We start from the raw sequence: 25,093 nt of genomic DNA, 5'->3' as shown, positions 1-25,093 counted from the left end.
GTGGCAGCCGTGACCTGAAGGAAGCACCGAGCACAGTCGGCCACCCTCTGAATCAATTTATGCAGACTGCACAGATGCTCTCCTCCAGCATCAGTGTGGGCAACAGCAAAACACACAATAAAAAAGGAGCTTTCTTAAAAAAATGGAACTAAAGAAAACCCCAAACAATTAGAAATGTTTTGCCTTCAGGCAGCTCTTAGTTTCTCCTCCCACCCAAAAAAAGCTAATGGGTTGCTTTTGTAATCTATTATTAATTTTAATATACATAAATATAGCAATTTCATGCCTGTTCTAGAAAATTAACAAATTGAACTGCTGAAACACACTCCAGCATATGACCAAAACACATCTTGTACTTCACTCAAACTTCTCAATTACAACTTCTCTTTTTCTGCATTTCTTTCTCTTGCTTTCACTATTTCCCTCCATTTTGCCCCAGATTTCTAAACTCCAAATTTTAGTAGATTAAATTGGTGGAAATCTTGCTCCTCAACAAAATTTGTTCTTGGTCTGCAACTGCAGCAGACAGACAGGCTGCAGCCTGAGGATGCTGGATCAGCCACGGAGCACAGACCATTTCGAATTTAGGTCGCTCTGACCCCAGTGAACAGCAACGGCGTATTTTTCCACACTTAACTGTTTTCCTGCTGACCTGCGTCTTGAACAAGACAACAGTCTCAATGCAATTTAAAGAACAAGGTCAGCATAGTAGACATTTTATGACAAATATGTCAGGAAATGGCAAAGTGATTAGGAAGAAGAATTCACTTTCCCAAAGTTTGCTGATGGAGACTGAAGTCCCAAACACTAAGACTGCATGAGGACACATCCTTTGGCCGTGTTTGCTGCCTGCATGACTGGGATACAAAGGGGGAACCGATGGCAGGCAGAAATTGTCACCATGTGAGGAAAAGCGGAGCTGAGCCAGCAGCACACATGATAAGAATTATCTCTGCTGGAGGCTGCTTGCTGCCGTGCCGGCACCTCGACCCAGCGCTGACAAACGCTGGGGGGGAGCCGGCACCGAGGCCAGACCTCCCTGGTGATAAATACAGCACTTGGGGCGCTGAGGCTGTCAAACCAGCAGACTACCCACCTTTCTGCAAAGCCAACCCTCCCACAGTCGATACAGTAAAACTCTTGAGCAGCTGCAGGAAGGTGAGAAATGTAGCCGGGTCCCATGTTAGTGGAAGGTGAAAGAGAGGAAGCCCTAACTCTTTTCCCTTGGGGCTCTGCTATTCCCTGGAGGGCTGGAGCTTGAGCTTCCCAGCATCCAGTCTCCTGCAGTGGCTGAAGCTGTCCCAGGCAGGGCAAGCTCCAACAGCTCCTTTGCAACCACACCTACTCAAGCTGATTTCTAGCTGTCGGACTCAACATTTGTATTTTTTCAACTGTAGTTCTTAAAAAAATATAAAAAAAGGGATTATACACTTCATGCAACACAGTAACTAGTCTGTTTATACAAAAGAATGGCTCTTGCAGAACTGTGTGCACAACTGTTCAATTACACATGAATCCAGAGGGGAAAGGCTTAATGGATAGCAATGTATTTTAGCTTGCCCCATAATTCTTATCCTATTGGCTCAAAACTGCAGTGCTCCCCCATGAACATCCTCGAGCACAGGCAGCATGGGCAGTCCAAAGTAAGGTAACCTGGGAGGATTTTTTCCCACTGGCTATAGGCTTAGCCAAAGATTAACAGAGAGATCACCAGAGAAGCAAAACCTACTGAATATTCACTAGCAAACAAAGCAGCCAAGCTTGCCGTAGAATCATTGCAAACGATTCAGGAAGGGGAAAATCAATCCTTCTCCTACTATGAGAAGGAACTTTGTTTTAATGAGTTTTGGATAAATGTTACTAGATGTTTTACCTGGAGCATGACCAGAAATAGCATGGCCAGCAAGATTAGGGTAATGATTGTCCCCATGTACTTGGCACTGGTGAGGCCGCATCTTGAGTCTTGTGTTCACTTTTGGGCACTTCACTACAAAAGAAGACATTGAGGTGCTGGAGAGTGTCCAGAGAAGGGCAACGAAGCTGGTGAAGGGTCTGAAGCACAAGTCCTGCGAGGAGCAGTTGAAGGAACTGGGGTTATTTAGCCTGGAGAAAGGGAGGCTCAGAGGGGACCTTATTGCTCTCCACAACTGCCTGAAAGGAGATTCTAAAGAGGTAGTAGTTGGTCTCTTTTCCCAGGCAACAAGCAATAGGACAAGAGGAAATGGCCTCAAGTCACACCACAGGTGGTTTAGATTGGATTTTAGGAAAAGTTTTTCCCCAAAAGCACTTGAACAGGCTGCCCAGGGAAATGCTTGAGTCACCATCCCTGGAGATACTTAAAACATGTGGAGATGTGGTCCTTAGGGACACATTAATGGTAGCCTTGGCAGCAGTAGGTTAAGGGTTGGACTTCATGATATTAAATGTCCTTTCCAATCTAAAGGATTATCTGTTTTTCAATTTTAGAAAACAGAATAAGGAGATGTGTCAGAATAGATCCAAGCTGGCGTAAAAAGAGCCCCTACACTACATGTAAATGGACATTCATTACATGAAAGACCTGGGAATGAAATTATGAAGGGAAGAAAAGCCAGTATAATTTTTGTATCATGCCAACAGAAAGCAGATCTGTCACAGTAAGTAGAGTTCATATTGTCTAATTTAGTTAATAGGTTTCTAGAGAAAGAGGAAAGTTCATTCATAGGACACAATTTCTTTCACTGATGAGAGATCTGCAGGAAAATCAGAGAGACAGACAGTCTTCTCATAACTTTCATACATATAAAAGTCTAATAAGCAATTAGGAATTACAGACGTTAGGAAAAGGAGTTGATCCCTTCTCCAGTCCATTACCCAGACAACTGAAGATTATTCTCTACCATCTCTTAGCTCATGGCTTGTAAGATCTAGTACCAGAGACCAAAAGTGCTAGAGCCTTTTCCCAATTTCTGTAGCAGACCATTCTCTGGGTTTATGCATCTACAAAATGAGTACTTTTATGTTTTTCTCTGTTAACTCATGATTCTTGTTACATCACCTATGCTAAAAATTTCTTTTGTATTTCAATTTTATTTTGCCTTCAATTTTATTTCTCACATTTGTGCTTTTCTTTCCTGAAATCCTTCAAATATTGTTCATCTCCCACAAGGGATAAAGCATCTACAACTGTCTACAAGTCCCCTCTGCAGTATATACAGTTGGGCATCTTTACATAGCCAACAGCTGTAAGGCTCCATCCCATCGTATTTCAGACCCTTGATAGTAATATTCCCAAGTATTTTATGACATTACCCTTTTTGAGGTTTCTCTATAACGTGCAATAGTTTTCTTTGGGATTAACTTTTGTACAGTTAATTACAGTTTTACATTTTGTTTCTGACCTCTTTAGATTCTTCTGAACTTTGAATATTTGTCCAGACATGTATTTTCAGCTCTTCATAATTCAAATGTCATTCAAACAGCATCTGAATCCCCTTCATATCATCAACTTAGTTTAGAAAGTCCAAAAATGAAGCCTTTTGGAAAGACAAAGCAGGACAAAGTTTTTCAAGAAACATGCACAGCTAAATCCTGTTTTATTACACTACTCATCAGATTACTTTTGCTGAAGCAATTTTGACTGAAAGTCGTAAAATACTGGCAGAAATTACATATAACCTATTTTGAAGACAAAAACCCCCGACAACCCAGAATTAAAGTTATATAAGCTTAGACTGAACTTCTTTAATAAAGCAATGGGAAGTTGCGAACTGAAAACATCACTAACAGATCCATGGATCAGAGATTATATTGCCATATTGGAGAAAAATAGATATGACAGAGATGCCAATCTACTGGGAACACTAAACAACTTTCCTGCCTAAAAAGTAAAAAAATGCAGAAATTGATTCTTTATAAAGTTACAGCTAGGTTATTTTTAGCAGCCGGGGAGTTATTTTTTTATTTGCTAGTCTAAGAACAACAGTGCCTCCTGCAAACAAAGTGCAGGAAGTCGGGGAAGAAAAAGAAACAGTTTGCACTGAAGATTGGAGTTTGGAAATGGAAGACTGTTTTCAATAATTTTTCTGCAGTAGATAAATATAGAAGAGAAAGGTGATGTAGGGACCATATGGCATGTTAATTCCAGTTGTGACAACAGCTCTGTTCTCTGTCTATCCCTTTGCTAGACTGCTAGAAAACACGCAACTTGTGTCACTGACGCCAACTGCAAAACCCAGTCTCATCAGGCATGGCAAATGTTAATGTATAGGTAAATAAAAGCTTGGGGCACCAGAAACAAAAATTGTGAATGACCAGTCCTGCAAGCCATCTTTCTCCTAGTGGGGAACATTGCTAAATGCACAAAGGACCACAGTAGTGATTTCTTAAGTGTTCACGGAAGTTAGGGTAAACCAAACAAAAATAACCCTGGAGCGAGGAGAAAACATGCAGCCTTTGAAAAAGAGCATACAAGACAACAAAAAAAAAAAATCATCCAAACAACATGCTTGGAAAAGGAGTCTGGGACATTCTTCTATAAATCCAACCAGTCTGTACTGTACTAGCACAAAAAAACAAACCTTAAGTATCAAACACGGTGCTGGCACAGGGGCTGTGGGTAAGAGCACCCCACCTTTGTGGGAAGGGACAGCCCCAACAGCCCAGTGATTATACACCCACATCTTCCTTCCAGGTGAAGGGATGAGGAGAGGACAGGGCTGTCTTATACTGGCACTTCACAAACAGGCCCACAAACAGCCTGCATCAGGATGCTGGGAGTGGGCATTTGGATTTGGGGCATGGAAAGAAACAAAAGAGCCTCTGTTTTCACATTCTGTACTACAGCATGGCAGAGGGTGGCTGCTTCTGCTGGAGGGAGACCTCGGCCTTGTCTTCATGCCTTAGTCTCCTTAACAGGCAGGCAGGCAGGCAAATACTACACTTAAAGAAAACAAAACAAGACAAATGAACGAAATAACCAATGCCCAAAAAACCAAAACCATCCCAAAACAAAACTACAACCCAAACAAAAAACCCTCTCCAACCACTCAACATATAAATAAAAGAAAAAGAACACCCATCCCCCAAACCCTCCAAATTCAATTAGATTATGAGTACCTGCTCCCAGAATCATGTAATCTATTTCAAGGTTGAAAAACTATAGGATACTGATTCTCTAGGAACCACAGATGAGAAGAGCCTCTCAGACATCCAGAAAAAACATTTAGTAGCAAAGAGATGTGGAACTGGTAAAACTGAACAGGATGCTTGGGTAGGACACAAATTCTTCAATTAAGCAACAGGTTGTCAAATTATATTTCAGGCAGGTAAATCCAGACACACTTGGAGGTTTCTTTATCTTTAGATAATTTCCAGATGTTATTGCTGCCATTACTGAGCTATAAGGAGCAAAGCATGTGAAAAAAGGAAATTGTTCTTGCTAGGTAATGTAATTCAAACTCTAAATATTTATTTACTTTTGCAGGGGAAAGGGAGCAGCAGGCAGCTGACGCACAGCTGGGATAACTCAGCAGCAGGAGCTCCCCCACACCATGGCATCTGGGTGGGCCGGCACACTGCAGGGGAAGGGGGAGCACAGCCAGGCTGGAACACACCACAGCTGCGGTCTCGGGGGCTGAGGCTCGCTCTTGCCACCAAACATGAGTGAGCAAACTCAACCATTAAGACACTGCCCATGTTCCACCCATACTGATGAGATGAGGCAGTGCTCCTCTCTTTGCTACATCCCCCTGGAAGAGTCTCATGGGTGTTTGCCTTACCCCAAGATCTAGTCAGGAGTCCATCCCAGTCTGAGACTAGCTTCCTAAGGTACTGTTCCGGCATTGATCAGGAACCTCTCTGAATTAAAATGAGGCCATTTTGGCCCAGCAGACATCACCAGGATGCTGTAGCTAGTGTGTCTGGGGCAGGGTAAGGCTGTCAAAAGAAGAGGCGTGGTCATGAGGCTGCAGGCACCCTCTGCACTTGAATAAGCTGTACTCCAGCAGGAACATGGCTTTGCCTGCCTCTCGTGTGGCAGGAAGACCTTTCTCTCTCTTCTGAAAAAGCCCTAAGGTTACATTGGTGCAACTGCTTGTAGGGGTGCAGCAGAATCAAGACAAAGAATTGATGCAGGTTAAAAATAATGTCCTTTCCCCAAAAGGAGGTGGGGAAGACATGGAGAAGCACAATTTATAGCCTAGTTCAATTCTGAGTGCATTTAATGGTGAGAAACATGGATGATTAGCTTTGTTCAGTTTTTCTTTAAAAATCGTTTTATCTACTTTATTTAATACACGACATGCCCTGCTCACAGCACTGATTACTCCTTGTAAACTCATACCTGCGCAGCATTAATCATGATGGGAAAGCTTGAAATCCTGGCATCACGTTGTTTTGGTTTGGGGTGTTTTTCCCCTCAAGCTGCAGAGGAGAACTGCACATGGGAAGACTCAATGCATGTTCAGATGAGAAGATACAGCAGCCTTCAGACACAGGCTGCAGTTGTTCTGCTTCAGAGTCAACACTCTCTGAGGCTGGCATGGGACACAAAGCACCTCTGAGCTCTGGGTAGTACAGAGACACCTGAGAAACTGAGTGCTTCAGCTGCATTCTGCTCACAGGTTTAACAGTAATCCTCATGACCAGAAAGGCTTAAAAAGCCCTTTTTATTTTGATTTTTTTTTTTAATAAAAGCTCAGGATCTAGAATAGCCTCAATTTTGGCCAAATTAGTGTTGTGATCTAAACTTACCTGTTGATTTCCAGATCTGTCAATTTAGTACCACTTAAAAATTAAGATAAAACCCTGCCTCTACTCCCCTCATAAAGATTTAAAAAATTATCAGGAAACAAGAAATATACCAAGTCACTACAAAGCAGACTTGGTTAAATATACTTCTGCAAAGAGGTTACTGTTCAGTCAACTCTGTTTTAACTGTATTTCTTGATATTCCAATCTTTTTGTCACTTATTTTCAGGCAAAAGTCTTCTTTAGTTAGACTGCAGAATTAGTTCAACTGAGATCTAATAAATAAGGCTTATTTCCCATGCTAAGATTCGTTTTTCTTAACTTTACTGACTTAGGTAAAGAAGTGACAAATCCAGTTGTGCACACATAAATATTGATATGCAACAGAAAAACGCGGTTATTTTCTACTGTGAGTGAACAATTGCTGCCAAAAATCCCCCAAATGAGATCTGGTGAAAAGGCCATACCTTACCAGCACCCCAGGCATGCACATGCCTTGATAGTCCCACACAACTCCAGTTCTTGCCAACTTTGGATAGAAACAAGGGCTCACAGCAGCCTTTGAGGGTCTTATGAGAACAGGCCCAAGGAACTGAGGCTACAAGTTACTTTACTATATAGGAAGTTAACCATGACAGGAAGTAAAACAGGCATGCTCCCTACTGCTGGCAATTTTTTTGGTTGTTGATTAATGGAGAAGTAGTACGGCACGAGTTATGTAGCACTTCAACAGACTTATTTTTTTCAAATATGCAGAAATTAAATGGCAGTAAAACTCACCAATATAGGTCCAGCTGATACCATTCAATGCCACTGCAAAAAATCTGTGACCGTACACAAGTAAGATGATGCAGAACCTGTCAATATCCAGGACTTGAAGTGTAATATACAGTCCCTATATCGAAAGAATGAAGCACCTACCCCTAATAACAGCCCCCTGTAGCTGGGGGACTAAGCAGTTTTATGTAACTTGGCTTTCACAATAGGACCCCAAAGGTCCAATTCCGAAAAGCAAACAATGATTTAATAACAAACTCAGTGCAACCATGAAAACAAATGAATATTAACTTGTTTCTGGTTCAGGTATGTGAATACTAATAGCAATTTTGGGGAAAAAAGTCCTCATGGGCTAATCCTAAACATTTAGCAGTTACTTTGACAATAAGTCTTTTCATATTTTGGTATATTAATGCAATGTCCGTGTTCTCAAAACCAGCCTGAAGGGTTTCTAAATTAGTATGTCAATGTTACCATGGTAACATAATGTACTACCAAAATGCACCACTTTTTATACATCCACTATAATCAAGTTAGTGACCAAGCAAGTTATAAAAATTCTTGCTTTTTCAGTTTTGGGGCTTTGGAGTTTTACTGGAATTTTTTTTTGTGTTTTGTTCTTTTAACTATTTATTATTGGTTTTGCTATTCTTACGGATTTTTAAAAATGTTATTAAGAATGTATTTTGTTTATCATGAAGGAACAGATCCTATATAAACAGAAATAGAATCATCACCACCAGCAACAAAAACTAGTTCTTAGGAACTGGTCAAGGTATCTGCAGTTTGAGTTCCCAGGCACATAAAGGTTTAACCATCTCTGGTTTTACTTCGGCAGACTGCTCACAGAGACATTCTTTCCTTGTCACAATACTATTTAAAACACAGTGACACCTCACTCTCAGAACTTCTTACACACCAGAATCCTGCCCATCATGCTGTTTCAGCTGCCCTGGGGCATGCTAAATGGCACTGGATACCCTAAAAGTCAACCTGCCATCCTTGATCAGACAATCTTCAAACCGAGAATATTCATGTTAAAAACATTCTCATATAAAGTTCAGTGTTCAAAAGACATCATTTTTACAGTCATCCAAACAGACCAGAGTATCTGTTCTACATTTACACAAATTTGTTAAAAGTATGAGTTCCTTTGTATCTCAAAAAGAAAACCATCACCTGGAGAATAAATGTTCTCAATACAGCCGTCCCTCGCTAACCAGTGCCTTCGTACAAGGGCTACTATAGGACCCCACGGGGACAAGGAGCCACATCCATCCCAGCACAATGTTTTCACACAATGGTCTTTATTCAAACAGCATCAAGTATTTGAAATAAGATCTTGAAGGCTTGTATTTGGATATTTTCTATTACAAGATATTTCTATCTCATCGTATATTTTTTTAGCATAAGCCTGCTGCAACAACCTCCTTGGGGTATTCCTGGGGTCTTGCTGTTTATAAAAAGAAAAATTATAAAAATATTGAGATTACATGAACTTATATCTGACTCTCTTGCTGTGTTGAAATAAAAGAGAAAAAAAAAGTCATTGGTTCCTCCTGGTTGTGTCAATAAGACCTTGATGTATTGGTTTATAATATCACCAGCCGATAGCACTAACATTCTAAGTTGATCTCTGAGTTCAATGATTTGTAAAGTTAGATTTTTTTATTATGAAAATTAATAGGAATTTTTGGTCCCTTTATTAGTGGGATAATACCTTTGATCTGGCTGACTAGTTTTTATTCTTCTAGATGATGCAGTCATTTATAGTTGAGAGGTAATGCCAAAGCATTTTTGATTCATCTACTGAAACAACTGGCTATAATTTATATTCCTTTCAGAAAGCTGGAGGGAAAGGAAGAAACAGTGTCCGAAGACACTATGCAAATCCCTCCAAAAACACTTATACAAGCCCAGAGTTGCTCCTTGTCTCCCTTTGCCCCACGAAACAGCAGTAAATGAGCCAGTAACCTGAGATTCCTGTCCCACTCCACCCCCAGCTTTCCAAAAAGTCACATTCGGAAGACATAAAGGAGAAATCAGCCAAAATATACTATATATGTGTGTAGTGGCATATATATATGCACACACACCACACAGAATCTCTCTCTATGTATGTATATATGGCACTACAGTTTAACTTGTGTGATTTCTAATGTGGATTTCTATTTAGGTATGAGTGACTTCTTGCTGTTTGGGTGGAGTTTCGGGAAAGAGTATATTATAATCTTTTTAAAAAACACATATGCATGAATGGGCCATCAAAATTAAATTACACATAAAGCTCAAATGTATCACTGTCCACCTTTAGCCTGCTTGACTTCCTGACTTTAAATGGCTAGTTTAGCAGAACTGTACAGTCTGCAATACACTGCAATAATTTGTGTGTGTGGCTTTGTCTCCTGATGACTACAGTTTATAGGCTATAGCTAAAATAACAGGTGGCTCAGGGATTTTTCATATACAGCACTGAACACATACCCGAGCAAAAAAGTAAAAAATCCCACAATCTTATTTTCATCACTAAAAAGTAAAAAAGCCCTGTATCTGCAAGTGCTGCAAATGTCACAAGAAAACTAAGTTCAAAAGCATTAGCAATTGTACATTCCCCTATTATGTTATAAAAGATGCAGTGTGAAAAATCCTTTAGGATAATCTTCTCCGAATCATTAATTCTCTATCATTTACATGAGAAAAGAAACACCAGATCTTTTTGCGCAGTTTGTCACAAAAAACACAGCCTGGGGTACTTCTCACTAAACTTTGAGGTCTCACAACCTGCTCTTTCCCCAGCTTTTTTGAAGGACAGATCCTTACTTTAGGATTATCCTATTTACATCATTAGGTAAAATAATTCTCTCACACTCCACAAGTCATAACAGCTGCATCTTAATTGGAAAGAAAAACCGATAAGGACCAGAACCAACAACTGTTACTGCAAACTAGTGGCTCTGAATGCCAAGCAGCTGCCTTTCTGCCAAGAAAACAATACATGAGTTGTAAAAGTAAGGTGCTTGAAAACAAATCAAATACCAAAACTGAAGTACTGCCAACAAGGACATTGTATTCTAATGATAAAAATGCATGAAACATCAGCCAATTTCAAGCTGCAATCATTTGAAAATAATTCTTACATGCAAGACATAATTTATAGGAAATAATTTGAAATACCAACTGTAGAATTTATGACTTAATAGCTGGAATGCCAAATGCTAAAATGGTTCACACACCTTGTTGTTTTTATACTATGTGAATTGCTGTCATGGTGTAAAAATTATTTTCACTGATGACCACACTGAGAGTGTGCCTGCCCTTAGAGGGTGAAGAGCACTTGCAGGTCAGCAGCAGCAGATCTCTCATTTTATGTCCCTTTGCTGCACAACTGATTGCCTTCCTTAAAATATCTAAGTTTTACTGGAGAATTTTGCTCCTTGTCAGAGGAACATTTAAATTATAGTGTCTTCTCTTGTTGAGGGTAACATTTATGAACACGAAAAAAATGAAATTTCTGTGACAGTGTAAAAAAGTTGCTAATTTGCAAGAGGAGAGCAGTGCGGGTCTGGGTGCTTCTCCATCACCTTGGCAGTGACACATGGAAGGAAGGAGAGTGGCTGCTGGGCTGACACCCTCTACTACACTCCTTGCTCCCTGTCTCCTCTACCTGATGCAAGGACAGTCCGAGGGTAAGGAAGAAAAACACCGTTTTGAAGTGTTTTGCAGTTGCTTAGCAACTGCTATAAAGCCCCAAGAGATTTCAGTGGATGAACTGGCACATATACCTCTCAACATGGTGACAGTTAAATGAAGAACACCAACACATCGCAGACCCAGGATGGCCCCAGCCCCAACAGCAGCATGTCCCTCCTCACCTTTCAAACCCGCTTCCAGTTTCCTCTTACTCATCCATCCCAAAACTCCCAGAATCACAGAGGCAAAGCAAAGCACCTGTGTGCTGGTGATGAGATTATTTTTAATTGCAAAGAGGCCAGCTACACCCTTTCCTCGGTTATTGCACACAAACAAACCACAACTGCCTCAAAAAGCAATTGAGCTGGAAAAGCTGTTCCTGAACTTGCCTTCCTGTGCTAGAGACCAGGTTTCTTCCCAAGCCATGCAATGTATAGGCAGTGACCATTACTGGCAATTTTCACACCTGTTACCAGTTTCGCTGGGAAGCGATGGCCAAATTGCACAAAACTTCACTCTTCACGATGACACACCTTTGTCATGCCAAGTGTTTTCAGATTTTCAAACTATATATATATGTGTGTGTGTGTGTGTGTGTGTGTGTGTGTGTGTGTATTTGCAGAACAAAAACTCTTCCACTGCTCTTCTGTAAACTGCCACTAGGTACATATAATTTATATAAACTTGAAAAGACGATACAAGGATACTATGCTCAAAAAAATTTTTTGTTTTACAGATGCTTCACTCCCCAGAAGAGTGTATATGGAGAGAAAAAAACCCCCCACCACACTGCAGTGCAACAAGTTTGAAGTTATCAGTATAGAATATTATGCTAAGTAAAAGTAAATATTAATGCTGAAAATTAAACCATTTCTAACCACTGTAGCAGTTAGGTTCAGAAACAGCTTTCTAAGGACAGCAGGATAGCCAACTAACTGCAGCCACATATAAGCTGTCTATCCTGTCCCTTCCACAGCTGGCAGAGGAGAAGGACCACCTCCACCACTCAAGCAGGTTGGAGAAGCCATACCCACACCTGCCTGTTTCTTTTCACTGATGGCAACGGGCACTGTGACAACAAGGGATTCCACCTTGAGGACGAGCTGTCCCAGAGTGTGAGGGGCTGCAGGGGCCATTCAGGGACCCTTCCCTATTCAGCTTCCCACTTGCAGTGCAGGGAAAAGGTCAGAGCTGGGAATCCATCTGGCCCCAGTGGTTTTGTGTGTTTTCTGTGAACCTTAATAGTACTTGTGCACTTCTCTCATGTGTTACCTTTAAAATAAAATAATTTTAATAAAATGTTGCCCTTAAGGTAAACCCAGAAGAAACATGCCACCATATTTCTAAGAAACAGAAATCAGAGTCCATTTGAATTTCAAGGTGCATCTTGTTTACTTATTGTAAAGAAGTAATTTACTTATTTCAATGCTTAAACCAGGAAATTCCTTAATTTTAGTCTTTACCTCCTTTAAACTAGTACCCAGTACTTTTTCAAAACTTATCTGCTCTAAGTTATCACCAGTGAGTTTTATGTCTGACAATGTGGTGGTACCAAGTAGATATCTGCGACAGTGTTTCACAAACAACTCACTTGGCACATCTGAGGGGCTCACTACATTCTTCATGCTCATAATTCTTAGTATAACAGTAATAAATAATACTTTCTTAATTCTTAAGAAAGGTATTGTTTGTAAATCTTGCCTAAATACCTAGTAGCAGTTAATGTTCAGAAGTTTTCTGATTTCTTTTAACACTGCCCCAGTGATTTTAATAGCCACACACTTCTAAGTGTTTTTATGTGAACGCTGGAAATATAGGTAAAGGCCTCAATAAATAGGTTTGGTGGTATTTTTATTTATTTATTTATTTTTAAACTGTTATTGTTGTTCTTTTTTTGTTAACAGCATGACCACACAGAAGCATTGCCAATTGCCTTCACTGGGAGCCAATGAATGCAGCACAATTTTGAATAATCTGGCAAACAAAACTGGCCTTAAGACTTTCTGGCATCTGTTAAAAAACCCCACCACCAAACCTGAAAGGACAACAACAAAACCCCCTTTGGCTTTCCAGGATGGTATTAAACAGTTACTTAACTAATACTTGGAACCATGACACAGGTTGGACCCATGTCACTCCTGTTTCATTCATGAAGAAAAGCACTCAGTCAGTGGAAGAGAAGTGCAACAATTATTGCAATTCCTGGCTCCTGAAGGTAGGTTGCATTCCCTCTGCCAGGCCATAATGCAATGCTCAAGTCCTCCAAAATGACATGGCTCCCTTTGCTCCCACAGTCACAATTATTTTGTGAAGCTCCAAAAAATACATACTGAGTTTGTTTAGTACCTTCAATACCAAATAGTACCATAAGAAGTTGTATTTCATTTCATCATTCTTTAAGCTGCCTTTTATCTTGTTATACTTTTTTTCCTTCCCTGTACAATTTGCTTTTGTAACTGATGATAATTCTTATTGCATACAAATCCATTCATCTAGAAATGCCACTGGACTAGACTTGTTCTCTGTTATCAGTGACTCCACAGCAAGTTTCTGTTGCATTACAAGCCTTTCCCTACCACCTGCATGGAAAAGTCTTCCCAGCAGATATGATTCTGCAGATGCCCTGTAACAAGCACAAATGAAGGTCCTTCTGAAAAGATCTTCTCTAGGCCTTGATAGAAATGTTACTAATACTCATTTTGAAAGATTGCCTGGTGATACAAGGTAAATTAAAAGAAGACCAAAACCACAGTGGAGCACACTGAATTGATTTAAACAGTATTAGCTCTTCACAGGTGGAAAGGATGTAAAACAAAGCAAAAAGATTACTGTTTGAAAGTGTAATGACAAGGTGACTTTGGATGGCATTATGAAGACAAGAAATCAACATTTTGATAATAAATAAAAGACGACAGATAATGTTAGGATATCTCACCAAGAGTTTCAATATTGGGTACAACAGAGAAAAAGGAATCAACAAAAATATGTAAAGACAGATGATATGATCAAAGCCACAGGCTTGGGAAATGCTCTTTCAAGCAATATTCAGAATTGATGTAAGTGGGACAAGGCTGCTCTCATCCAGGCTAGAAAAATGACAGCACAGTTCTTCAGTAGTAGGATGAGACACACGGATGGCAGATTTCACAGCATGGGCAGATAGAGAAGCCTGCATCTCAGACATGCTACACTGGGAAAATCTTCAAGATATGGGCTTCCCCTGCTTGCAAGGACCTTGGGAGAAATAAAGCAGGGGCAGGAAGGACTTGCCAGTTTTTATTCCATTGCTATAGTATGTGATGACTGCTTTTTTTTAATATGTTCATTTTTCATTATTATTATAAAAGATTAACAGGTTTAAGGCAGAGAGAAAATGATATTTTCTGATTCAAGTGGATTGCAGAATTTTTACCTTAGGGAGAAATTATGAAACCGGTCTAAGTGCTACTTTGTCTGGAAAGATCATCATAAAGGTTCCCTGAGACACAAGGTTCTCAGTAGACTAACTTGATAGAAATTGCACTAGCTAGATAAGAAAGTGACCTTTATCAATAAGAAATATTGGAACAATTCAGGGGTTTAAAAGGCCCTGAAAGCAAATCAAAGATTCCAGCTGAGCAGAGGATGACTTAGAAGAGAGACTAATGTTAAATCTGTTTTCATGTACTTAAAAATTTTACAGACAAACCCCATATCTATATGGAAATAAAAGTTGTAATCTAACCATCCTGAAGGCAACACAAGCATTAAAAACTTTTGCAGAGTATTTAAGGACTTAGTTTCAACAGAGAGTACATTTAAAGAAGCCCAAATCATCTCAGGTGACAGCTCATATGAAATAGGGTTGTTAAGAAGATCCCCCTGGACTCCAAAACTATGCTAAAATCATGCTAGGTACAATAGTCAGTGAAACAGAATTACACCTAGTATGGTTTTGCTCTTTGGGAAGGAAAAATGCAATTACTTTTTCGAGGCTGTATCAGTTCTGCATTCATAACTGGGCCACCTGACTTCTCCTGCAAATGTAAAAAATGGAAATGAACCAGTAGTAAAAATTAACCTCACTGGCCTGTTTCTCAGCATTAGCAACTTATTTTCTGAACGCAATAAGCAACTTCATTTTGAAGACAAAGTGCAAATGGAGTCCCCAAAGACATCACTGTAGCTGGGTTTCTGCCCTCTTTACAAAAACACAGAGCTTCCAAATTTTTCCATTGCAGAGCAAGGGCACTGAGGCAGTGGTGCAAGGTATAGAGTCACACTTTGATTGGTACCCCTGGCTTGAAGAAACCAAACATTGTAACAATCTCAAGCTACAGCAACAATCTCAGGAAGTCACACCTCTGTCACAATGTTCTGCGCAAAAGCACCTGGTGCAAGTCAACCTTTGTGGAACTTGCAATTGCTGTTTCATCACCACTGGGCTTGGTGTGACAGCATCCTCCAACTGGCAGACTTCAGGAAGAAAACATCCTAAAAAATTAGCTCATCCAACACCTTCACACTTAATGAAAACTCCTTTCCAGCTGTGAGGAAAAGCAGGAAACTCCTATCCTGGTACATGTTGCTAAACCCATTTTGAAGATGTGACATTAAGTCCCTAAAGAAAACCTAGTACACTGGTAGTAAACTCTTCCTTGGGGAACACCATGTAAATACTTCAAGTAGTTGAACAGAAACTTCTGACAATTCCATTGCCTCTTCCCTGTGGAGTTGGGAAGGGCAGAACCACACCAGAAAGCGATGGCTAAACCAGTGACAGCCCATGCTTGCTCACTGCTGGTCATGCTGAGCCTATTTCTGGCTTGCTGGGCAGCTTCAATTACAGGCAGGTCCTGCTCTTATTGAAGAATTTCACATCAAACATTTGCAGCATTTCCAGATATATCATGAAAAGGAAATGACAATCAAGTTTCACGCTTTAAAATATGAACAGGACTTTTTCTTCTTGTTTCAGATGGCCAAACAGCCCTTGAAATTCAAAATCACAGCACACGTGAGCGTTATAGACTTTGGAAGAAAAAGAGCTGGAGGAAAGACAGAGGAAGGGATGATTTAAAAACACAGAGGCAAGAAGGTAAAGAAGAGCAGGGAAGGGAGAAAGAAGCTGTCAGTACAAACCGATTCATTCTTCACGCATGTTTGTGATACCTAACAAATAACTTCTTCACTACTACTGGATACTTCTAAATGATTTTCAAGAGACAATTGCAGGGATCCAAGAAAGGAATCTATTCAAGTGTAAAAGGTGTTACCACTAAACTGAAGTGAATGGTACAGTTTATAAGGATTAAAGGATTTACCAGATTAATTTTTGAAAATTCAATGGCAAAAAAAGTTTCAAATTTCCTAGTGGCTGCGATTGAAGCTGATGTGTTAAGTGAGGAACTAAACAAGTTCTCAGAAATAGAGAATTGTTTCTTCCTTCTTCCAAACAGATTTTATTATTACTATTGTTATTTTTGCAAGTGCATTTCTAAGATGTTATTTCAAGATCTGTGAACAAGCAGGAAAAAGTAAACCCCACAACATATTTGAACGTGAAGCAACAGAAGAAAAATCATGGCACTGCCATGTACTTTAACGGTAAAAATCAAAATGCTTATGGGAACAAAGATAACGGGTTTTGCAACTTCATATATAAAATCTCAGGTCTGAATGCTCTGTCACTAATATCGGCCAAGATATAAACGAAGAAAACCTCTTCAACCCCAAAAAATATAATAGTAATGATGGTGATCATTTAAACAAGGGGAAAACTGACTTTAATGGGGGCTATAAGGCAAGATTCATGGCTTTGAAGGGACATGATCCAGAGCTGTTCAAGCGTCCCTTTTTCCCCACAAAGTTATCAAGTTCATGCTACCAAGGATGCTCACAGACAGCTTCCTCCAACACTACCCCTGAGGATCACTTGGTGCTTCACCTGCATACACCAAGAGACTACATATAATTGTAGAAGCCATCTTTGTCCAGCTTCCTAGTTTTAAAGAACACCATCAGACAGACCCACACAGCTACCGTGGGCTGTAGAATCAGGGCTGAATACCAGCAAAGCAGGAATTATGCTCATACAGGACTCCAAAAAGTATTTGCATAAATACAAAGTATTGAGTCCTCTATACACATACATAAACTCAGGCCAGTTTTTACATGTTTACTGCTTAATTTGGAGCTACCTTTTCAAGAAAGAGGAGTCCAGCTAAGGGTGAACCCTCCCTCTTCTGACCCAGAGCCTTTTGCTCTCTGGTTTCTCTCCTCCAGATCTCCTCCAGGACGATTTGTGCCCACTTAAACATAATGTGCACCGGAACAAAAATGTAATTATGTATAAGCAGCCCCCAAGAGAAATCATCTAATAAAAATAGCTTTATTTAAAGCAATTTTATCCCGCTTTTTTTTTTATTATACACAGGTAGCATATTTAAGTGTAAGGGAAAAATATCTCAATGGCTCCATGAAGCACAGAAAATCAGTGTGGCCTGTATGAAATGGCATTAGTATATTTAAAAAAAAAAATTATATATAAAATTCTGCTCCTCCCTTTTCCATCTCTGATATTCTCCAGCTTGTCCTAGCCTCCAAGTATGTTCACACAGGAGACAGAAACAGGTAGGTATATACATACCTATACATGTGCACATTCTAGGGATAGGTATAAAATGTTAACTATTTGGATAGCGGAATTAATACAGAAAAAATAACTTGCCTAGAGTTGCAAGGCCTGTTTGGTCTGCTGTTTGGAGGCTTCTAGTAACAGAATCACAGAACAGCTGAGGCTGAAAGGCACTTCTAGAGATTGTCTAGGCCAAGCCCTTGCTGACAGCAGGGCCACCTATAGTGGGTTGCCCAGAACCATGGCCCAGCTGGGTTTTGAAAATCTCCAGGGATGAACACTCCACAACCTCTAAAGGCAACTTATGCCAGTGCTCAACCATCCTTAGAGTAAAATTGTTTTCTTACATTTAAATGAAATTGCCACTATTTCAGTTTATGCCTGTTGCCTCTTGTCCTGTCATGGGATACCACTGAGAAGAGCCTGGCTCCAGGTTCTTTACTCATCCCCCTCAGGTATTTATATACACTTATAATTGCATACTTAATTTAAGTGAAAAACAGGAGAAGAAAACAAACAAACTCTGTGTAGGATCCTAATGCTTCCAACACTATGGTCCACAAAGCCAGAAGTAAGAATCACTAAAAATGGCAGAAGTACATATTTCTTGGAGACAAGAAAAGCATCAATCCAGTTTCAGCAAGCTTGCAAAAAAAAATAAAATTAAAAATCAGTGGTAATTCAACACCAGATGGATTTAGTATCTGTAGATATCTTCTAAGAATGGATGTGTTTTAACAGTTAGTTGCAGACTTGTTTTTGTTGCAAATTTAGGCTTCAGAGTCATGGTGAAGTAACATACGAAAGTATAAGTTGCTTTATAGCATAAGGAAAGACAAAACACTTGCAAAAACTCTGGCTCTTTAGACAGCTAAAAATCAGAGTTGATAGTAAAAAAGCATCCCAGGTTTTCTACACATACCATAGAAAAAAAACTCATCAAGCCACGCTAGAGATGAAAAACCCAAATCCTGTACACTTTAGCATGGGATGGGAGCAAAATCTGCTTGGGTCCCAGTGGAGAGCCTGCAGCAGGATCCTTCAGGCAACCAGTGCAGCAAATCTGCCAAGATCCAGCAAAAAAAAAAAGAGCAAAATAAATGTGACTTTAAGCAGTAAGCACCTACATGTCTTAGAGCCCTGCAGGCAGCAGTGAAGCTGTCAGTAGGTCAGTAACGTGCCACCACTGCCTGAGACACCTCTGAAGAGCAGAAGAGGCAGAAGCAGCTCCCTAAGTCAAGCACTTACAGAAGCATGGCTGTTGTGAGGTACCAGCATGTGGATATGATGGAAAGGAGCCCTGTTTGCAGAAAGTGGTCAGCAAAGTTCATAAATCACTTGAGAAATGCCTGATCTAGAAACGACAGAAAGATGAATGGAGATGCTTGCTTTCAGTAAAGAGGTAACAGGCTGAGAGAAAAAAAGCAGATATGTCAAATAGAAAAGGTCAGGGGTAAGATTTATATTTGTCAGAATGAGCTTTCCAAGCAGAAGCCAAGGACATCTTGCTCCAACAAATAAATAAATATTAGCTAAAAAAAAAAAAATCAAGCATCTTTGCTAAGAGAACTTACATTCTTTACCTGTGTGCCACCCTGGGCACCTCTGCCTAAATGATATTTTTGGACATCGTCATGGTTTAACCCCAGGCAGCCACCAAGCACCACGCAGCTGCTCGCTCACCCTCGCCCCCAGCAGGACTGGGGAGAGAAACAGAAGGGTAAAAGCTAGAAAACCCGTGGGTTGAGATAAAGACAGTTTAACAGGGAAAGCAAAAGCCTTGCACAAAAGCAAAACAAAATGAGGAATTAATTCATTGCTTCCCATGGGCAGGCAGGTGTTCAGCCATCTCCAGGAGAGCAGGGCCCCATCACACATAAGGGTTACTTGGGAAGACAAACGCCATCACTCCAAACATACCCCCTTCCTCCTTCCCCCTCCTTTACTGAGCATGATGTCATATGCTATGGAACATCCCTTTGGTCAGTTGGGGTCACCTGTCCCAGCTGTATCTCCTCCCAACCCCCCATGCACCCTCAGCCTCCTTGCCAGTGTGGCAGTACAGAAAGCAGAAAAGGCCTTGGCTCTGTGTGAGCACTGCTCAGCAATAACAAAAACATCTCTATATTATCAATCCTGTGTTCAGTGCAAATCCAAAACACGGCCCCATACTAGCCACTGTGAAGAAAATTAACTCTACTTCAGGTGTAATCATCACAGATATGCACCCTCCAGAAAGGGAGATGGTGGCTGCAAAGATGTCAAAGAGCACATAGTTGAATGGTGGGTAGAAGCTGAAGGGCAGAGAGACAGATTGGAGAAAGTGTGAAAAAAAAAATAATTATTTGAATGGGAAAATGGAGCAGAAAAATTTAGAAAGGTGGTGGCAGCAAGGAGAGGAGAACTGTGGGGAAGAGCAACAAGAGGCACCATATCAGTGGAGGACGATGACACCATCATACTTTGAGGTCCAATTCTGTTGCACCCTCCATGCTATCTGTCTTTCAAAGAAAATTTACAGCAATTGTACTGCCTCTGCTGGGCTTTACCCAGTCCACGGAGAGGTAGGTCCAAAATAGCAACTTCTGCACTCCACAATATGCTAACAGAAAATAGTGGGCAACACATGGGACAGGACCATGGTTGATGTAAGAATAATGGAAGAAGGTAATATGTAATTTATCAATTCCCTCATACATCTTCCAACTAGACTGCTGTTGTAATGTCACAGTAGAAATACAAGCTGCACACTTATTTCCAGATGACTGCAATGTAACTGACCTGCAATGTCCAGATGATAATTATGACACATTGAGACAGAAGGAAAACATTCTTACCCTGGGAAGTTTGTACTGCAAGCGCTTATGCAGACAGGAATAGTTACACTGATCTTATATTTTTCACTCTTTCTAAAGTCATTTGAAGTGATGGTTTATAATCCTAAAGCAGACTGTTCAGCCTATCTTGCAAGTTGACAGTTTGTGGTCACATAAAAGATAATTCATCTTTATTGACTCCGTTTCTCCCTTCCACTCTAGGCTTTTTCTACCTAGATTATACAGGTAGGAAACACTTTGGCACAGGCACTGCATCATATTATGCACTTGCACTATAGGCCAACATACCACATTGTATTAACATCTCTCATTCAGTAACATTACATGTAAAACCAGTACCAAGATCTTAAAAACAATTATAACCATAGACCCTAAATAGATTCAAAAGCCAAATATTCACAAACTCGTGAAAATGTGAATACCACTGTAAATCTAGATATCCACATTTCTAGTGGATAGAAATTTCTAGTTAAACAGCCCTAATAACCCATACAAGTTCTATTACACATTGCATTACTTTGCTACAGAATGTGTTTCTACAGCCTTCCTAATCAGGGAGAAGAACAACCTTTGGCCTAGACTACCAGATTTCAAAATGCCAAGCTACCTTAAATAAAAGACAACAATTTAATATCTTTATTTGCCATTAATTGGGATTTTTGTACTATACACACTCAGGAAGGTATGAGTGACATATTAAAATCATTCTACAATACCCAACAGATATGTTGCCAAACAAATAGAGAGCCATAGAATCATCATGAGTATACATAAAACATCTATCACAGAAGTATGAGACAATTGCGTGACAGGGCACAAAACCAAATAACATCTGTTATGAGACGGACAATTCATGCTTAAAAATGACATATTCACAAAGCAAGGATCTGGGTTGGAAGCTTCAGGTGTTCCATGGAAAGACTACAGCACATATGTGTGCCTACAGGTGGCTGAAGCACATTCATGAAAGACAATGTGAAATTAAAACAGGAATCTCATTACCAGGATTATGCAGACAACAGCATCCAGGATTATATTTGCTGGTTGTATTCTACATTTAATCTATCAAGTCACACTTAATACTGCAGGTAATACATTTAAGAACAATTAAAATTAATCATAACAGGAGATTAAGTGTAAAAATAATAATATCCATTTTGTTTTTAATTCACCATAACACTGCAGCTGTGAGAACTGCAAGAAAAAGACACTGCCACTTCCATTGCCTGCTCTATGAAACACAACTTTCCCCTCAACATTCTAAATGTTTTACAATCAGATGCCCAAAGCTAGGCATATTTCACCCACTGTCTAAGTTTCCAAATCCACATGGTTAGTTCCCAGGATAAATGCCAGGTGAGCAGAGCCCTGCAGGAGCGGTGGGCCAGGGCAGACCTTCTCCACCACTGCCCTTGCCTGTGTCCAGTCCCTGAGCATGGGAGCACATATGTCCCTGAACTGGAGCAACAGCCATCTGCATACAGAGAACATGGTCACATTTTTGACCCTTTTGGTTAGTCCTGCTGCATCAGTGTGGGAAGAGTGTCACAACAATAAGGCCTTCCCAAATAACATACACCCTGCCGAGCTCAGAGAAGGAATCTCCACTGAGAGGGCTCATCCTGTGCCTCCACACCACACAGCCCCAAAATCTCCAGACTTAGAGAATAAAATGACCTTCGCCCAACAAAATACAGGAAACAGGCTGCTGATTTCCCGTGAACTCTCAAAGTCTTATAATAACCATTTATAGATGGGCTATTGAATGTCTAGACCATTTAAATAGACAGTCATTTTATCAGTAATAACTGGAGTTGGTTCCAAAACCAGAGAAAAAGCAAAAAGGAACTTCAGGACACAATGTCACTTTTCCCATTCTAATGTAAACCTTCATGCATATATTACTTGCTGCTACCCAACTTAAAAACTGTAAGTACAAATCCTGCAAAATAAACACTGTGGTAATACTTTAAATCCCTATGACTTTTTCTGGAGTATCTCTTTCATTGCTAACAGGCTACAAAAAAAAAAGCATTAACCTTAAGTTATCATCTTTCCCCTTTAGACTTGGTATGGGTTTAAGTAATGCAAACTTCACTTATATGCAAAGCAGTAAAAAGACATAATATCTTAATAAGGAAAAGCTAGTGTAGCACTGTTTATTATAGGCACTCAGTTTACTGCATGAATCCATCTCCAGTCAGCAGCCAAATCTAGTGTTTCTGACATTACTCTTCAAGGAGTATTTTTATGATAATGAGAGTATTGGTATGACATTGAAAATGTTTTCTACACAAACATATATTACTGTTACATGGCAGAATATATATATATTTCATACATATTTATATAACTATATAAATTAAACACTTGAGACCTTGATTTTCACAACATACTTTTGTGCCCTTCCCATACACAAATATACATACAGTATTCCTTTTCTGAAAGAAAAGTTTCCCTTTCATATAACAAAGGACTTGGAGATTTAACTATTGGACAATATATAAGAAATGAGAAGAGTTCACAAAGGCACACAGCAAACATGATATGCATACAACTCCTAACAAAGAGTTAAAAAGTTTTACATCAAGAAACTCACTGACAAAGCTTGAATATAAAATCTCATTGAGAATAATCTGAAGTGTGTTACATTTCCTGTAGGAATACACTGCTTCTAGCTAAAATATGCCTATATCAACAAAGATAACAACTTCTTTAGAGAGTAATCCACACAAACTGTTGCTTCAAGTTGTTTTCTTTGTTTACCCAGAAGAAAAATGAGGTTGTAACAAAAACAGAAGCAATAATAAAGTAGCTTATTCCTTGTTGTTAAGGTATTGCAAATTTCAATTACACTGTCACCAGTTCTAATTTCACAACTGTCACCTTTTCTGGTGATGCTTGCACAGATCATCACAGCTCTTTCTGGATGCAAAGGCATCCACACCTACATAGCTGCTGGTGCAGCATTTCATTTCCAGTGGGTGGTGACACTACCTGTATGCACCACCAAAAATACACAAACTTTTACAGCATTTTTCCAGACATGCTTTATGTTACTTACAAATAATAATAGCCCAATACATGGAGTAGAATATATCAGACTCTTGTCTCTTGAAAACACAATGTGGATATGGTAAATATGTAATTCAGCTGAGGATATTACTTTTTACGTTTCATTATTACTAATGTTGCTGTTAGTTACTCCTTCATGGGATGCTATTGCAAAGGTCATAAAAATGTAGATAAATTACTTAAGGTAAGTCTCTACTAAAAAAGGCAGAAGGCATAAATCAACCCAGAACATCTATAAAACATTTTTGGTTGGCAATTTGGAGCAATGAGAGAATATGAAACAGCCCGAGAAAACAACATGCCTTTACATCCCGAGTCCTCCCTGTTCAAGCTTAACTGTTACAAAGCAAAAATGCCATTTTCCAAGTCTACGTAAAAGGAAACAATTTTGAAAAACAACTTTTGGAAAACGGCAAAAAAAATTGCTGTTGACTAAAATAGACACCAAGGTAACTGTTATTGTCAATAGCAAAAATTCAAAGAAACTGTTACGTACCAGCTGTGACTAAACCTCCCAAATACCTTTCTGTTTCCATATACTATCACAAATAATAAAGCTCGTGTCTTTGTTGTACCCACAGCCATATGAAGCTGGTAACTGAATAAATGCTCACATTTAAGGGCATCTACTCAGAAGGTAACACAGTTTCGAACCACATACTTTAAAAGAGAACAACTTAAATTTGGCTTTGGTTTATACAGTAGAAATAACCTCTTCAAGGATAAGTGCAGAGGGAAGAGTGAAGACTAACACCAAAATAGCTCCTGTTCCTAACACCTTTCTGATCCTGGCTGAGACAATCCACTCGTACCTCGGACGCATGGTGGCAGCCAGCCAGCCAGATGACTTGTGACTTAATATACAAGTTCATGTGGGCTCTGGAGTCTGACACAGACAAGGGCATTAACTCTGAAGCCTCACCAGTCACCCTTAATATTCAAAAGTCATCAAATGAGGCATGACTGCATTATGAGACATTTTTGAATACTTTATGCTTGCTTTCTTTTGTTCTGAACAGCTTTCACTGTAGAATGTGCTCATTAAATATGCATGCTTTTTATAGGAAAAGTTGTGATCAATTGATGTGTAGGTCAAGTATGAAAAGAACTTAAATGAGTATGACGCTATGATAAACACTGAAATAGTCTCAGAATCACAGTTTAAAAGACTGGCATATATATATCTTGTTTCATTCTACTGCTGAAGGCAGTTCTGACAATAAACAAGGCTTTGGGCCAAAATTCAGCCTTTGAGAACAATAAATACGTATAAAATACATGTATGTGCAAGCAAAGGATATACTGAAATCTACCAGGCAGAATGGCTTTAGTTTCATTTTGAAAGCCACTTAAAATAAAACCCAGTGGA

General features: G+C 39.6%; 1 protein-coding gene across 5 annotated transcripts in view; it reads right to left on the bottom strand.

Annotated features, from left to right (window-relative positions):
• FAM110B (family with sequence similarity 110 member B) overlaps positions 1-25,093 on the bottom strand; it is a 114,243-nt gene that overhangs the window by 35,421 nt on the left and 53,729 nt on the right. The window lies entirely within an intron of this gene.

Source organism: Lepidothrix coronata, unplaced genomic scaffold (assembly GCF_001604755.1).
Source record: "Lepidothrix coronata isolate B3197 unplaced genomic scaffold, Lepidothrix_coronata-1.0 Scaffold232, whole genome shotgun sequence".
Lineage (NCBI taxonomy): Eukaryota > Metazoa > Chordata > Aves > Passeriformes > Pipridae > Lepidothrix > Lepidothrix coronata.
This window is presented reverse-complemented; position numbering and strand designations above follow the sequence as displayed.